The sequence below is a fragment of the Pleurodeles waltl genome, chromosome 6 (assembly GCF_031143425.1).
Source record: "Pleurodeles waltl isolate 20211129_DDA chromosome 6, aPleWal1.hap1.20221129, whole genome shotgun sequence".
In the NCBI taxonomy this organism is placed as follows: Eukaryota; Metazoa; Chordata; class Amphibia; order Caudata; family Salamandridae; genus Pleurodeles; species Pleurodeles waltl.
Window position 1 is genome coordinate 152,262,725 of NC_090445.1, and position 15,919 is coordinate 152,278,643.

General features: G+C 42.1%; 1 protein-coding gene across 2 annotated transcripts in view; it reads right to left on the reverse strand.

Moving 5' to 3' along the window:
- ZNF385C (zinc finger protein 385C) overlaps window positions 1–15,919 on the reverse strand; it is a 598,456-nt gene that overhangs the window by 189,518 nt on the left and 393,019 nt on the right. The gene's annotated exons all lie outside the window — the stretch shown is intronic.

Genomic DNA, 15,919 nt, shown 5'->3' on the forward strand with positions numbered 1-15,919 from the left:
GCACTCAAGTGTTTTTGAAAGGCTCAAGGAAACAATTTTAAGGAGCTTGCTGAAACTGCAACTCCATCTGCTGCTGTGTGAATCTGATAATCCTCCTATGGTCTCAAAAGAGACCCTCAGAAGGTTGATTTGTTTCTGGAGAAGAGGGTGTATAAAGAGTCCCCCTCCAGAAGTTCAGATATCGAGCTTGATCTAGTTGCTGCTGCAGTTTTGTACTGGGACCCAGGCACCCACATTCAGATGTCCCTAACCTGTAAAGCCATGGAAAGGTTAGCAGGCTATGCATGCTAGACCTTGATAACATCTACCACATTAGGGCCAGATGTACAAAGCATTCTTCCAATGTACAAAAGGCAAAATGCGATTTGGTAAATTGTTACCGAAGCACATTGTGCTTTTGTGATTCAGTATTTGGAAGTGGCGTGTTTAGGGCGTCCTTTCCAAATACCTAATTGGTATGGCATGTATTACTATTTTGCAACCAAATTCTGGTCGCAAAACAGTAAGTTTCAAACTGGAGGTAATCCATTCGCAAAGAGGAAGGGGTCCCTATGTTGTAATTTAATAGCGATTAGATTAAGCATTAGCAGAAGACATCTTGTATTTAGCAACTATTGTGAACATTTGGCGGAATCCATTTTGTATTCATGGCAGCCATTTTCTCTGCCATGTGCTCTGTCCTACCTTTCTGTTAACTACTCTTGAAAATCTGTCTAGTGACAAGTTATATTTAGCATCTCCCACTTTCACACATGCCCAGTAAGATCTGCAGCTGTTAGTAATCAGTAACAGACAGTAATGTGTCAACTAGTCCTTGAAACTGTTAGCCCCTCCTACCTGTCAACTGTGCATTTCCATATGACCTTACATGTATGTAAGTCTTGCTTCTATAATTGTACCACCTTCTTTTAGCCCCTGCGTGGGTATAAAAGGATCATGCTCTCTTAGTTCAGTGTGCTACTTCAAACATTACCGAAGGGTGCTGTTTGAACTGTAGTACCACCTCATGAGGTTTAATAAACTTTGTCTTTTATTTCAGTTTCTGTGCCAACTTCTTCCTATATGGTCTGAGGTCTTTATGCAGAGAAGGGCGAACCCCTTGCACTAGTAGGCCTTGCTGAGGTTTACTTCAACAAATTGGCGCCCGAACAGGGACTCATTGGCGACTCGGACGCCCAACGGATTGGTTGTGACGAAGGATTGGGATCTCGCTGCGGACGATCAAGGCCTGAGGAGACCAGAGTCTTGGCAACCACAGCGTTTTTTCCCTTCTTTCTGATTTGAACATGCAGGTGGCGCCGGTCCTCGACTGAGATCCTTTTTTTCATTCGTCATGCAGTGACCATTTGGTCGATTTTAGAACTTGGCAGTTGGAACCTGGACACCCTGTGATTGGTAAGAGCCGTTTTACGGCACTTGCTGTGGGTTTTGATGCCTTTGTTTCGTAATGAAGTTTAGCACTACTTACTGTGGCTCTCGTGTTTTGGGTGACTAGTCAATTTGTGTCCTTTGAATTGATAAATAAATTGCAATTTATATAGGCAGGTAATGAGGAGAATTTTCTCCAATTTAATTTTAATTTGAACAGCACCTTAAGTGCTACTTTTATTATAATATTTCATATTCTGCACTATTTTTAGCATGCCTGTTTTTAGCGCACTTCGTAGGATGTGTTGCTTTTGGAATGGTACCAATTTGAGACTGGAAGAATCGCAACCAGCACCCCCAGAGGGGATGCCCAATAGAGATATGTATGTTAAACATGGTCTTTCTTCTATAATAATGTACAGCACATTATGGAATAAATACACTCGTGAAGATCCTGAGTTGCGTTGGCCTATGCATGGGTCATTTGATTTGCGAAAGATTGAGTATGTGGAACAATGCATTTTCAAGCGAAGGTCTAGGCAAGATAGGTTTGACTGTGTACGAATGTGGGAGAAAGAAGTGCGTGGACGAGTGAAGCGTGAGCAAGCCTTGCTTGAGAAAGAGCAGCGGAAGAATGTATATGTGAAAGCATTGGAAATGAGAAAGAAAGAAATAAATGACTTAAAAGAGCTAGAAGAGAAAGAACGTAAATTACAGGTAACTGGCCAATACACCGTTAGGCAACCTCTCTATCCTATCCTTAATAAACCACACAATGATTTTTTGTTACTAGATCGCCCTCCACCTCCGTATGTCGTTCCTTCTGCCCATCATGAGTTAGCTAAGGTCTCCGGTTCGGAGCAACAGAAGATACGAGACAGTCGCTCTATGTTGCCTGCTGACCGTGCGTCTGAGCTTAGATCTATTGCTCGTAAAACAATTTGTAGCGTTGTCTCTGCTTCTGAACTTTTAGACATGAAAGGGTGGACGGAAAAGGAGCAGCTATATTTTACTGAGGCATTTGGCACAGAAGTTATTGAACTATATCGGAAATATTCTGATGAGTTAGAGCCCGATGATGTAGCAGCTGATCATAAGCAAATGTGTGATGGTCTTTTTGTTTTCTCCCAGGTGGCTGATGCAATCAGGCGTTTGGTGAAATTATGTGTTGTGGCAGTCCGTTTGCAAGAGGAGAAAAGGGCTGTGGAGGTAGTTGCACGGACATCTCAGACCGGCGGGGTGCAAGCTTCCATCTTCGGAACAGATAAGACTATGATAGTTCACGCAAAACCAATGCGGGAGGACGCGCCTTTGTATGTTCCCCCTAAAGGATTGGGTACAAGTGATGATAAAACTTCTGTTGATGCTAAGGGTTATTTTATTTATAATTGGGTGTATACTATACTGTAGAATGTAAATAATACTTGTTAAGAGCAGGCAGTGGTCCCATGGACCACTGTATAGTCTTAAAAAATGAAACTGCAAAATTTCATTTTTTTATTTTTAAATGCATCCCGTTTCTTTTCTTTAAGGGAAAATGGATTGTTTTTAAGAAAAACAAAAAGATTGCTTTATTAAAAAGCAATCACAGACATGGTGGTCTACTGAACCCAGCAGACCACTATCCCTGTGACGGCTGCATTTCCTAATTGGTCACAAATTGTGATCTTGCAAATTTATTTGCATGGGGTAGGTTTTTTTTTTACGACCCACTAGGAATCACTAATGAAACTCAAAAAAGTTTCATACATTAGGAAATCGGTATTCCTAATGTTAGTACATCTAGCCCTTAGTCGTCTTATTGGATCCCAGCAGAAAAGTGGCTATTTTTGTATGCTCCAGCCAACGGGAACCCTTAGACAGGCAGAACCAGAGTAGAACACCCTGGTCCAATCTTGGAAGTTAAGATACCATTTACCCTCAAGATCAATGGTAAAATGCCACCTACTTGGACAAATTTGTAAAAGACCCAAAGCTGAACAAGACAAGTTGCTAGATTTAGTTGGACCCCTGACAAAGATTTTATACATGGAGGAGAAATTATGGAAGTTAGGCATCTTTATCTGGCCTGAGATTCTTTAAGGGTAAATTTGGCCGTCCCACCACCAACAGGCTGGCGGTGCAGACACATTATGAGTGTGGTGGGTTGGCCTTTGCCAACCCGCCACATCTCCACTCATACCGCCTTGGCGGTCGGAACACCCGGCCCGAAGATGATCATCTCCGACCCGGTGGTCCACAGAAGACCACCAGCGGTATTAGGAGCCAGATTTCCACCATGGTTTCCGCAGCAGTAGCACAGCCACAAAAAACATGGTGGAAAGGCTACCAGTGACAGAGAATTTCTTCCCTGTCATAGGTAGATGTCTCCCCCCCAGCAAACACTAGACCCCCCCCTTCAGCCACACGCCCCCCTTCAGCCACAGCACCCACCACCCCTACCATTCCTTCCCGCTTACATGCACACAGACACCCACATACACCATGCATACACCCATTCACCTACACTTACATACACGCATCCACTCACACGCATTCACAACAGCATACATACACGCATTCACAACAGCATACACACACCCGTCCACACATACATACTTACAGGCATACACAGTTACATTCAGACATGCAGACACCACACACACACACACACACACACACACACACACACACACAAAAAACACCCTCCGCCCTCCTCCCCTGTCAGACGATAACCTTACCTGCTCCGGGGAGAAGGTCGTCCAGCAGGGAACGGGCGCTTCCACCGCGGCAGCACCCCCGCCAGCAGGACACCGCCAGGCTGTATCATGGCCCATAATACGGCGGGTGGTGTCCTACTGGCGGTGCAGGTGGTGGAACTCCCAGAGCGCCTCCACCCACCAGCACGACTACTGCCGGATTTCTGCCAAAAGTGTAGCAGAAATCTGGAAGTAGACGTAATATGGTGGGCGGGAGACCGCCAGCACTGGCGGTCTCCTGGCGCCCGCTTCTTTGGTGGTCTTCATAGAAAACCCCCGAAGTCATAATGAGGGCCAATATGTATTTTGGGTAACACAGACTGTGTGGTTAACAGAACGTAAATGATCCCTTTCTTTATGGTTGTCCTGAAACTGGAGAAACTGGCCTCCTTAGGTTTTGAGTCAGAATGTGGTGGCTTCAGAGACCCTTTGGTTAGGGAACTATGTATTTTTTTTTTTTACAACCTTTGCCTTCCTAGATAAGTCACAAACTTTCACCAAAAAGATCTTTTGTTTGAAGGTTTTTTGGAGATGGTATGTGGTTAGAGATGACGACCAACTGACTCAACTTCAAGGCTCACAGTGTGGACAAGGCTCAAGATAGTGGGATGTTTGCAAGACCAGAGAACATGAAAATTGGTTACTTACCTGTAATTATGATTCTCCAGTATAGGCATCTTTCATTGATTCACATGCTTGAATCATTCCCGTTGTTGTAGTGGGAGTCCCCCTGGTAACCTTAAATATATGTAGCAGTAAGTGTACTACACTAGGCCTCAATGGTATAGACAGGCACTGCTATAGCCTATCCATGTTCTTAAAAAAAAAAAAAAAAAAAAAAAAAATCTGAACTACTAGCACCCTCTAGAACACTTCCCACAGAGGCTGTTTGCCTCAGATTTTCTAGTACGAGTGTGAAATATAGAGTTTCATATTTGAGAGGAGCCTCCAAGGGGAGGAGGGTGGGTCGCATGTGAAGTTTTGAAAGATACCAATACTGGAGAACCATAGTTACAGGTAAGTAACCAATTTTCTTCTCCAGTACTGGGTCTTTCATATATTCACATGCTTGAATTAGAATAGCGAGCAGTAATTTTGCTTTTTTGGCAATAACTTCACTGATTATAACAGTAATAATAGCAATGATGATGCGTTCAGTTAATATCTGAGAGCAATATCTGCCGTGAGAATGTTAATAAGAATAGCAATAATAATATTAGGCAAGTACTGATAACATTCTTTCAAGTGAAAGGCAGGAAAACCAGAGAGGCTCACACCTTAATTGAATAGATGTCTTAGCACTGCATGTCCGATGGCTGTATCTGTTTTGTTAGTCTCATCCAGGCAGCAGTGCTTCATAACCGTATGTTGACTGGACCATGTTGCTGCCGGGCAACTATGTTGCAGGAGTACTCTGGCAAACAGAGCTGCGTATGTGGCCACCGCTCTGGTAGACTGGGCTTTAACCCTACTGCATAAAGGCTTTCCTGCCTGAGAATGACAAAATTGTCTAGTCAGTCCAATCCATCTAGTGATGGTCTGCTTAGATACAGCAGAGCCTTTCGTTGCATCTCTATATGCTACGAATAGCTGGTCTGATTTTCGTATTCGATGCATTCTTTGAAGATAAAACTTTAGACATCTCTTTACATCTAGTGAATGAAGAGCCTTTTCTGCTGCTGTTTGCGGATTAGGAATTTTTTTTCTTAAAATCACCGGCTCATTCAGATGGAAATTTGATGGTACCTTTGGTATATACTTAGGGTTTGTTCTAAGTATAACACCATTTGGAGTGAACTGAAGAAAAGGATCCTTGATGGTGAAGGCTTGTATGTCACTCACCCTTTTCCCTGATGTGAGAGCTACTAAAAGTGATGTCTTCCAAGTAAGGAATTTTAATTCTGACTTGTGAATCAGTTCGAAAAGTGGCTTCATGAGCTGTCCTAGCACTATGTTTAAAAGCCATAACGGTGGACGTTTACGCATCGGAGGAAACACTCTAAAAAGACCCTTGAGGAACTGTTTTACAATCCTGAAAGATTATAACGAGGGGCAATGCTAAGAGAGTCGGAATCTTGAAATTGCCGCAATATTTACACTTACTGATTAATAAGAAAGTCCTGATTTTGCCAAATATAATAAATAAGGAAGTATTTGCTCCAGCAGTGACGTCATAGGATGGATTCCAGCACTAACACACCACAAGCAGAAGAGCTTCCATTTAAGTTTATAGATTTTATTGGTAGTTTCAGCCCTGGCGTTTGTTAATATTTCTTTGTATTCCAGTGGAATGTTTAAGGTGGAAAACTCATTGAATTCAGGAGCCAGGCTGATAAGTGTAGAGCCGAAGGATGTGGATGTCTGACTTGGCCCTAGTTCATGGTCAGCAGGGCTGATGTCTGTCTGAGCTGAACATGTGGCTGTTCCGAGAATAGAAGGAGTTTTGTGAAACAGAACTTTCTGGGCCATTTGGATGCCATGAGGAGGCGACGGCATCCCTCAGTTTTCATTGTGCTGATAACCCTGGGAATCAACAGAATCTGGGAAAAAGCGTAGGCATAGATTCCTGACCATCTTATAAAAAAAAGCATTTCCCCACAAACCTTTTTGGGGATGCCAGCTTACGTAATATGGGCATTTCTTGTTCTTGCTTGTGGCAAAAGGTCTAGATTCTGCTTGCCCCATTTCCGGAAAAGCTGGTCGAGAACCTGTTGGTCGAGTTCCCACTCATGATACAGGATGATCGTTCTGCTCAACAAGTCTGCCAGGAGGTTGGACTGTACCGGCACATGTTCCGCTTTCAGAGAAATTAAATCTCTATGGCCCACTTCCAAATGCTCTGGGCTTGATGTGAGAGCCCTAAAGATTTCATGCCTCCCTGTTTGTTCAGGTAGAACATACTTATGGTGTTGTCTGTTCTTATGAGGACTGTTGAATTATGGATTTTTAGCAAGAAAGCCCTTAGTGCCAGATCGATTACCTTCAGCTCCAGTTGGTTTATGTGAAACTTTTTGTCCTTTTGCATCCAGTTGCCACTTATTTGCAAATCCTGAAGGCGGGCACCCCAACCTTCAGACGATGCATCTTTCATTATTGTGAAATTCTGAACTTATTCCAGAAATGAGAGGCCCTTAGACAGATTTGACGGTTTCATCCACCAAGACTTGGCAGTTTTTATTCTTGATGTGATCTTAATCTGATCCTCGAAGGAGCCATTCATCTGGAGCCACTGACTGTCTAGCTGTTCCTGCAGAGTTCACATATGTAGTCAGCAATTTTGAACCAGTGGAATCCATGAAGAAATCATTCCCATGAATGACTTGTAGATTCGTACTGATACAAACTTTTTTGCTGATAGCTTGCGAGTCATTTTGCAAATTTTTCTCTGCCTCTTCTGGAACGGAAATGCTTTGCTTTGTGGTCTATCCAGTAGTGCTCCTATGAAATCCAGTCGCTTTGTGGGATGGAAATGCGACTTTGATAGTTGACGGTAAGGCCCAGACTTTTGAACAACTGTAGGCAAGTGGACATGTGCTGTGTGTTGTGGATGCCTTTATAAGCCAGTCGTCCAAATATGGAAAGATCTGTATTCCTAGTTGTCTTTTATGAGCTGCTACTGGGGCCAGCATTTTGATAAAAAATTCTGGGGGCTGATTTTAGCCCGAATGATAGGACCCGAAACTGTAGATGCATACCAGCTACCTTGAGCTGGAGAAATTTTCAATGGTTTTGATGTACTGGGAGATGGAAGTCTGCATCCTGGAGGTCTAGAGATGTCATGTGAACTCCTGTATTTAAGAGGCGTAGAATGTCCTGAAGCGTTAACATACAAAACATTTTCTTTTTTCAGGAACTTGTTTAAGGCCCGGAGATCTACTATGGGACGCCAATCCCCCAAAGGTTTTTTCACTAGAAAATATAACCCCTGGCCCCTCTGCATAGTTCAAATGATCTCCAGTGCTCCCTTGTGTATCATGGAAGATATTTCTGTGAGGAGTTGCCTCTGTGGGGTGCCTCTAGGTAGCTGTTGGTAGTAACCTGTATTGCTGTTGTCTACACTGCTGTTAAAAGCCTGTTTGGACAGTTTGATACTGTTGCCTATATGGTTGGTATCTGCCGCGAAAAGAATAAGTTCCTCTGCCTCTAGCCCCTTGAAAGGGCTGTCTTTTGTACTGCAGTGTGTCCAGAGATCTGGCTGTGTCTATGTCCTCCTTGATAGATTGCAAAGCCTCATCTACACGTTTGCCGAAGAGGCATTCACAATCATATGCCATATCAAGTATCATGCTCTGTACCTCTGGTCTAAAGGAGGTAGATTTCAGCCAACCCTGCCTGCGCAACACTGCTGCCCCCGACAGCTGCCTGAATCCTATCAGGGAAATGTCAAACGCACAATCAATTATTTCAGCTGCGATCCATTCCCCCTCCTGTAATACCTTCTTTGCCTCCAGTTTAGTGTCCTCAGCTAAGTGGTCAATGTATGTGGATATATCTGACCACATTTGTTTATCGTATCTGCCTAGAGTGGCTAACGGATTTGCAGATTTGACTGTTATTGCTGCAACATAGGAGAACTTTTTGCTGATGTTATCTAGACGGCGTCCTTCTCTACCTGGCGGGGAGGATATTGGCGCTGAGGGATTCTTTAAGTGGCGTTGTGCCGCTTGAGAGACCACGGAGTCCGGCTTACGTTGTCCTATTAAGCAATTTGAAGAGTCTTCCAGGGTTTTATACTTCTTCTCCAAGGGTGAGATTTGAGAAGGTCTTGTAGCTGGATTTTGCATCGCCTTTAGGCTGTCTTGCCATATAAAACCTAAGACAGGTATGTCTCTCACTGACTTTATTTTTGGCTCTTTAAAGTTGCAGAAGAAACAGTCTGTCTCCCTAGATAGAATGGGTAACTCCAAGTGTTTTGCTGCTCTTTCCATTAGGTTATGGAACCCAACTATAAGCTCAGGAGGAGAGTATACGTGTCCTGCAAAAGATGGCGATGGAGTAGGTATTAGGTATTCGTGACACTCACTAGGTGTGGCATCTGGTATTCTCTCCTTCTTCCCTTTCCTCATCTGTGGTCTGAGGGTCATCCTTAGGAGGTTGCTCAAAAGGCATGTCCACATCTGGTCTCAGTGGCGTTCCCGGATGGGTAGGACAGGGTCCGTGGTCCTGTTTCCAGCTCATACGGTTGCGGGACCAGTGTTACTGGTAAAGCAGGTGGAAACCTTTTATAGTAGTCCTCCAACTTTAAAGACCCGTTGTCAATGACCTTGGCATAGGTATGGAGGTGTCTCTATCGCCAAATTCAGAATGCAAGGGATCCACTTGGTCTCTTGCTGAGTAATAGCTGTCCAGGTAGTGATCATCATCATCATCAACTAGATCTTGACATTTGACGCTGAGCTGTGATGGACCGTTGGCTACCCCAAACATTCCTTCGTCCGAGAATATACATCATCCTAGTCATCTAAGAGGTGTTGAGGATGGTAACACCTTAATTGGCGAAATATGCATTGGTAAAATTGTAGAGGATTTTTTCCTCACAGTTATCAACGGTAGTGGCAAAAATTTGGTCTCCTAGTGTATGTCGTCGCTGGGTCAATTGTCACTGGGTCGCTCGTCGACAACTCTTTAGTCGCTGTGTCTATCGTCGGCGGGCCTCTTGTAGACGGTTCTCTCGCAGACGGGGTCGCTGTTGGCTGGTTCCTTGTTGACGGGTATGTCGTTGACAGACTTCGTCGGCATGTCTTTCATCAACGATTCCCTCCTCGATGCGTGCGCCATTGTCGACTGAGTAGTCGTCGATGGTGTCTTTTTATATATTCTAGCAGTTATAATCGTCGTCGATAATAGTGACGACAAGGTGATGATCATAGGAGAAACCGCTATGGTAAACATCAATGTGATTATCACCGTTATCATAGACGCGGTCATCAACACCTGCGTCATCAATAATTTTTTCGTCAATTAATCTTTCGTGTCAGACTCTAGAGAGAATTTCTTTAGTTTTGTAGTCAACAGTAAAGACAGTGAAGCACTTTTTGGGGGTGCTTTCTTCACTGATGGAGTTGTAGGCTCTGAGTGAACCTTTTTTAAGTCCTTTGAATGAGTTTCTGTTGATGAGGCATAGCTTTCCTGGCCTTTCTGTTGTTCCAATGAAAGGTGTTTAGATTTTTTAAGTACTTTCTTAGGTGGTTCTAAAGAAAGTTTGTCTTTACTTTTAGGCCTTTTAAGAGATTGAGAGACCTGTGAGGGGGCCTCACTCGCATCAGAAGGGCATTCCATTGCTTTTTGCCTCTGTAGCCATAATAAAAGTCTCCCTTCTCTGTCTTTAAGAGTCTTACGAGTAAAGGTGCGACAAATTTTGCAATCTCTCACCTTGTGATCCGGATGTGAACAGTATATACACCTCGTGTGGGTCATCAATATGAAGTCTTTTCTTCCTACAAGTGTCACAAATGCTGAAAAGTCTTTTTTTAATTTTTTTTAGTATGTTGGGACATCTTGTCCAATGAAACAAATCGATATATCTGACTGAAATGTTCCCGTCAGTGTAGCTGTAGAGAACAGAAGCTGAGCAGAGCACAGAGAGCTTTCCTTCACATGATGTGCAGTAGAAATTCTGAGGGAAACAGCCTCTTTGGGGAGTGTTCTAGAGGGTGCGATTGCCCACATAGTTGTAGTTCAGATTTGGTTCTTTTTTTTTTTTTAAAGAAACATGGATACGCTATAGCAGTGCCTGCCTATACCATTGAAGCCTAGTGTAGTACACTTACTTCTGTATATATGTAAAGTTACTGTGGGACTTCCACCTCAATGACGGGGATGATTCAAGCATGTGAATCTATGAAAGATCCAATACTGGAGAATCAGTAGTTCTTCCCCTCAAGGGGCTCCAAATGAGGTGGCAGGGGTTGAAGGGCTTTCAGTGAAACGGTCAACACTCCCAGTGAATATTCAGATTGCGATTATCCATTTTTCCCAAATACTTTGTGTGCAACAGTTGGCCATGCTTTGCCACTCATCATCCAGGACAACAGGAGATGAATGTGTCCAGAAGACAGTGACGGACTTCCAGATAGAGCTTTACAATTCCCCTTGTCAACCTTAAAGTCATTGACCATTCCTATTCTACAGGGAGTAAGACACTCTGATAGATAAGGAGGAAGAAGAGTTGGTGGAAAAGGCAATAATGTTTAGATCCACTCTTCACCCCGAGGCTTCTGAAGCAACCTGTTTCTGGTAAAGAAGGACAAGTTGTAACAGCCAGCCATCAATCTGAGAGAGTCTATCAATTGTACTGTCATTTCAAGAGTTAATGTGAAGGCACTGACAGATGTGCTTTTACAGAATGACTGGATGGTTAGGATGGACCTGAAGGATGCTTATTTTAACAGTCACAATGTTTGGACCCCACTGTTGCTTCTTTCAGTTTCCCTCGAGGACCCCAGTGTATGAATTTGCAACATTGCCCTTTTACCTGTCTTCTGCACTATGGGGTTTTGCTAAACTGGTGAGGCCAGTCACGGAGAATCTAATGGCCAGGCTTCTTGAATCTAAGTCCAAGAAGACTATTGGGCTTTCTGAGACAGACAGGTCACCTGTTCCCACAGCTGGGATTTGTCATAAATGTTAGCAACTCTCTAACATCTAGAATATAATATTCGTAAGATTTGGCACAGTTTCCAAAGCAATTTCTGTTGGTCTGTCAGAGCCAAAGGTGACAAATCTCTGGAAAGAACTGAGGAAAGCACTAACCTGGCAGCATATTTCACTAAGAGTTCATGCCTGTCCCATCGATCACGACACTCCTTCCAAGCCAACTTTAATACCGGGCCAAGGGGCACCCTTGGATAAGGTTGCCAATATTCAGAGCTTATAAAGCTTGAGGAAAAGACCTAATCGCAGATGAACGATATGGAGACCTAGAATGGAAGCATCATATTTGGGGCTCTTCCAGATCCAATAACGGAGTCAGATGCCAGACGGTCATGCTGAGAGTTCCATTGAGGATATTTCACTACTGGAGGACAGTGCTCTGGATGAGAGCTGCACATGTCAAACATTTTGTAGGATCTTTTGCACAAAAGAAAAAGGTGAACACAATGCAAACTTCTAAAATGGACAATGTAATAGTGGTATGGTACGTCAACTGGTTAGGAGGAAGAGTCTAGAAAGCAGCATAAGTAGTGAGGTTGTACATACAAGTTTTCTTTCAGAGCTAGCGAAAGCACGGTTGGCTTACAGAACAATTAATGTATTCAGATCAGCAGCGCCAACAGCACACCTTCTGAATGGAAAGCGCACCTCCTGAATGGAGGAGTTTCCTGTGGGGAACATCCATTGATCTGTAAGTTGCTGTGGTGATTGAGTCTCTCTAAATCGCCAAACCCTAGTTACTTACAGCTTTGGGATATCAAGGAAGACATCCTTTTCCTTTATCAGTGGGTGCAGAATGAGTATATTGCAAAGAAGGAGTTGTTAGCAAAATTGGCTATTCTCTAGAGTTTGGTGTCCTGTTAGAGGGTCTCAAATGTGTGAGCCTTGGCACTCTCAGGCATAATGTTTCCCCCAGATGGTCCAAGTCCCATACTGGTAAAATCTCCTATGCTGCCTTTCCGAATTTGCTCAAATTAGGTGTGGTGCATGTATTGAAGCAAATAAAAAGTGCAACCTACTGCAGTACTGCAATTCCTCATTTTCTTAATGAAACCCAATGGGCCAGTTTTTCACCTACTATCACTATTTAGGTTTGTTGGATCAAGGCTGTTGCTGGAGTCAAGGTCTCTCAATTTCGGTCCATTCTGCAAGACGTGCTATGGTGTACATGGCCTTCATTGTCAGTAGCAGGGAGGAGGTAGGGGTGGGTGTAATTTGCATAATTCAGTGTAGCATAATGCGGAGTTACCATAATATTCTGCACTACTATGTATAATCACGCCAGAAAAGTAATTCTGCGCTTACAACAGTGCTGAATGTATAAGAACATAAACAGCAAGCTCGAGAATCCGCTGACGCTCTCTAAATGAACTCATGGGGAAGATATTTCCTGAGTTTAGCCCTGGCATTTGGAGCTATTTTCTTATCGCAAAATGTCTCTCTACGTGGCGAGAGAAAGCATGTTGAGCTAAGAAATAGCGCTAAATGTGCTGTTGAAGTGGATTCCCAAAGCCCCCTCTCCCCACAACTGATCCCTGGCATCTAGAGCTATTTTCTTAGCGCAAAATACACTCTTGCGTCCAAAATGGATGCAAGGATGCATTTTTGCATTAAAAAATAGCGCTAAAGTCAAAGCAGAAATAGCAAGCACAGCAGTGGCTCACGGTTGCTAGAGGTGCTCGCATGGTAAGATTGTTTCCCCCTCAAATTATTCTTAAGCGAGCAGGCATAATCAAATTATTGTCGGTAATGCTGTGTCAAAGAGTAACGTCGAATCACAGAAATTACTACAATTCCGCCAGGTAGTCAAATTTGCATCCGGGCCTAATTACAGGACAGTATGGGCACATCAGATTGGTTCACGGAATCTAAGTTCTAAAAAGTATTTTTTAAGCCACTGATGGGAGTAGCTTCATTGTTGGTAAGCAAGCTTTAAACATGCACAATTCTTCTCTCTGATCTAGACATAGAATATAGGATTTCCGAGCTTTCATATAGGGAAGTTTCAGACAAGCAAGATCCCAGCCGGCAGTAACTGAATTTATTATAGGACATCAAGCCAATGAAGAATATAATGTGTAAGTATTTTATGATGGAATTAACTCACTGCACAATATTTAACAAAATGTTGGCATTGCACATTTATAATACTTAGAATATTGAATGGTAGGTACATTATAATGTATGTGGTGTACAGAAAGTTGTTCATTCCGATCTATTTACTTCTTCCTGGAAGCAGATTAGTACTAGGAATAAGCATTCAGTGTTGTTGAAGTTTTGGCTCATGTTAGATGAAGAAAGGGAAGTGTGTGGTTCTCAACATGTGTTATGTCATGGACTAAGCGGACTGTGATTTGTTCATGTGATATATTGCTGTGTTTTAAAAGACAGGTTAATGCATAAAGTTTTCCATGTGGCCTTAAGAGAACCAAAGCTTTCCCTTTACAAAAGTTAGAACATTTTACATTCTTCAGGGTAGCTCTCATCAATGTGCGAACGTAAGAGAAACTGGAGGGGAGTTCAGGTAAGGGGGCAAAGCCATGAATAGTTGTTGAAATCCGAGTGATGGAGGGCAGATGTCCACAACCCACCTAACCCCACTCTGCATTAGATGAAAACTCTCTAGGAAAAACACGCATGCAGTAATCTTTAGAGTAAGGTTAAGTCCAACATTTAGTTTAAAACAAAAAAATAAAAGTAGGCAGTCCCAACTCTCCATTCCATAAAATTGGATGCTCAACTTTCATACCACTTTGATGCTTTATGTACTGAAATAGCCCTAAAGGCTAAGCAATACTGATCAGTCACCTTGGTGTTTAGCTCAAATCAATGCCTTGTCAAGTTTATCCCCAGTGTTGGTTAATAGATCAGCCTGTGTGTTTAGGCCAAACACTAATTTTAATTGTATTTATATAGCGCTTACTACCCCTGACAAGGCGTTGAAGCGCTTTTTCGGCGAGTAGCACGCTACTCCGCAACCCAAGAGGAATTAGTGATGGATTAGTACAGGGAAATATGAGTACAGTATTAGTATTATTATGGGTTAATTTGAGCAGAGGATATGTGGGTTTGTTAGTTGGATTGACTAGAGTAATGGAGGGATAGAAGAGGGAAGACCCCAGAAGTGTTAATTGGGAGTTTATAGTAATAGGATGAGTCTGTGGAAAGGGTTAGGGTGCTCATAGTAGCAGGAGGGGTTTTGGATGAGTTAAATGTGAGATAAATTATGGAGAATTTAGTAGGGTTGTTTGGGAGATCATGGTAGTAAACTGAGGTTTGGGGGAGCTAGATGCGGTAGATGAAGGAAGAGCTTAAGCAGGGTTACTTTGGAGATGAAAGTAGTAGAATGGGTTTGGGATGAGTCAGAGTGGGGATGGAGGACAGATTGATAAAGACACAGGGTGATGGGGAGACAGAGTAATGCTTACAAGAGAGTAAATGTATATTATTATTATATATATATATATATATATATATATATACACACATATATACACACACACACATATACATACATACATATAATATTTTTAAAAAATATATATATATATTTATAATTTGAAGTTTATTTATGGATTTTATTTTTGTTTAATTTTTCTCTAGCACAGTAGGACTAGAGTAATAGATATGTAAATACATAGTAAGGGAACATATGTGCAAGGAATATAGTAATGGGTATAATAATATGAGAAGAAAAGTAGTATTGTATATACAGACTTTCAAAATGTGTAATATTTGGAATTAATAAGTGTACTTTAACATTCATTTATCTTTACTCAATTTTTGAATAGTGAAATGCTTGCTGTTAAATTGATAATTAAACATTTTATCATTGTGATATAAAAGCGAAAGCAGGGATTCATAAGTATCTAATATGAGAATTTATCTAGGAGGTATGCAATGAGCTATGAACATGTTAAGCATGGAATAATATAAACACACACATATATATATATATATATATATATAAAAAAACGTGAGTAAATATACATTTGTTAAAGAGGCTTAAAGAGTATGTGTATAATTTATTATGAAATTGTAACAATACTAAGAAGAATTCACTGCAAATGGGATTTTCAGATATTTTCAGTACCAAAAGCGTTTCAGTGCATAGTTGTTAAATAGTTTCATTATTGTTCTAAGGTGTGTTTTGAAACATT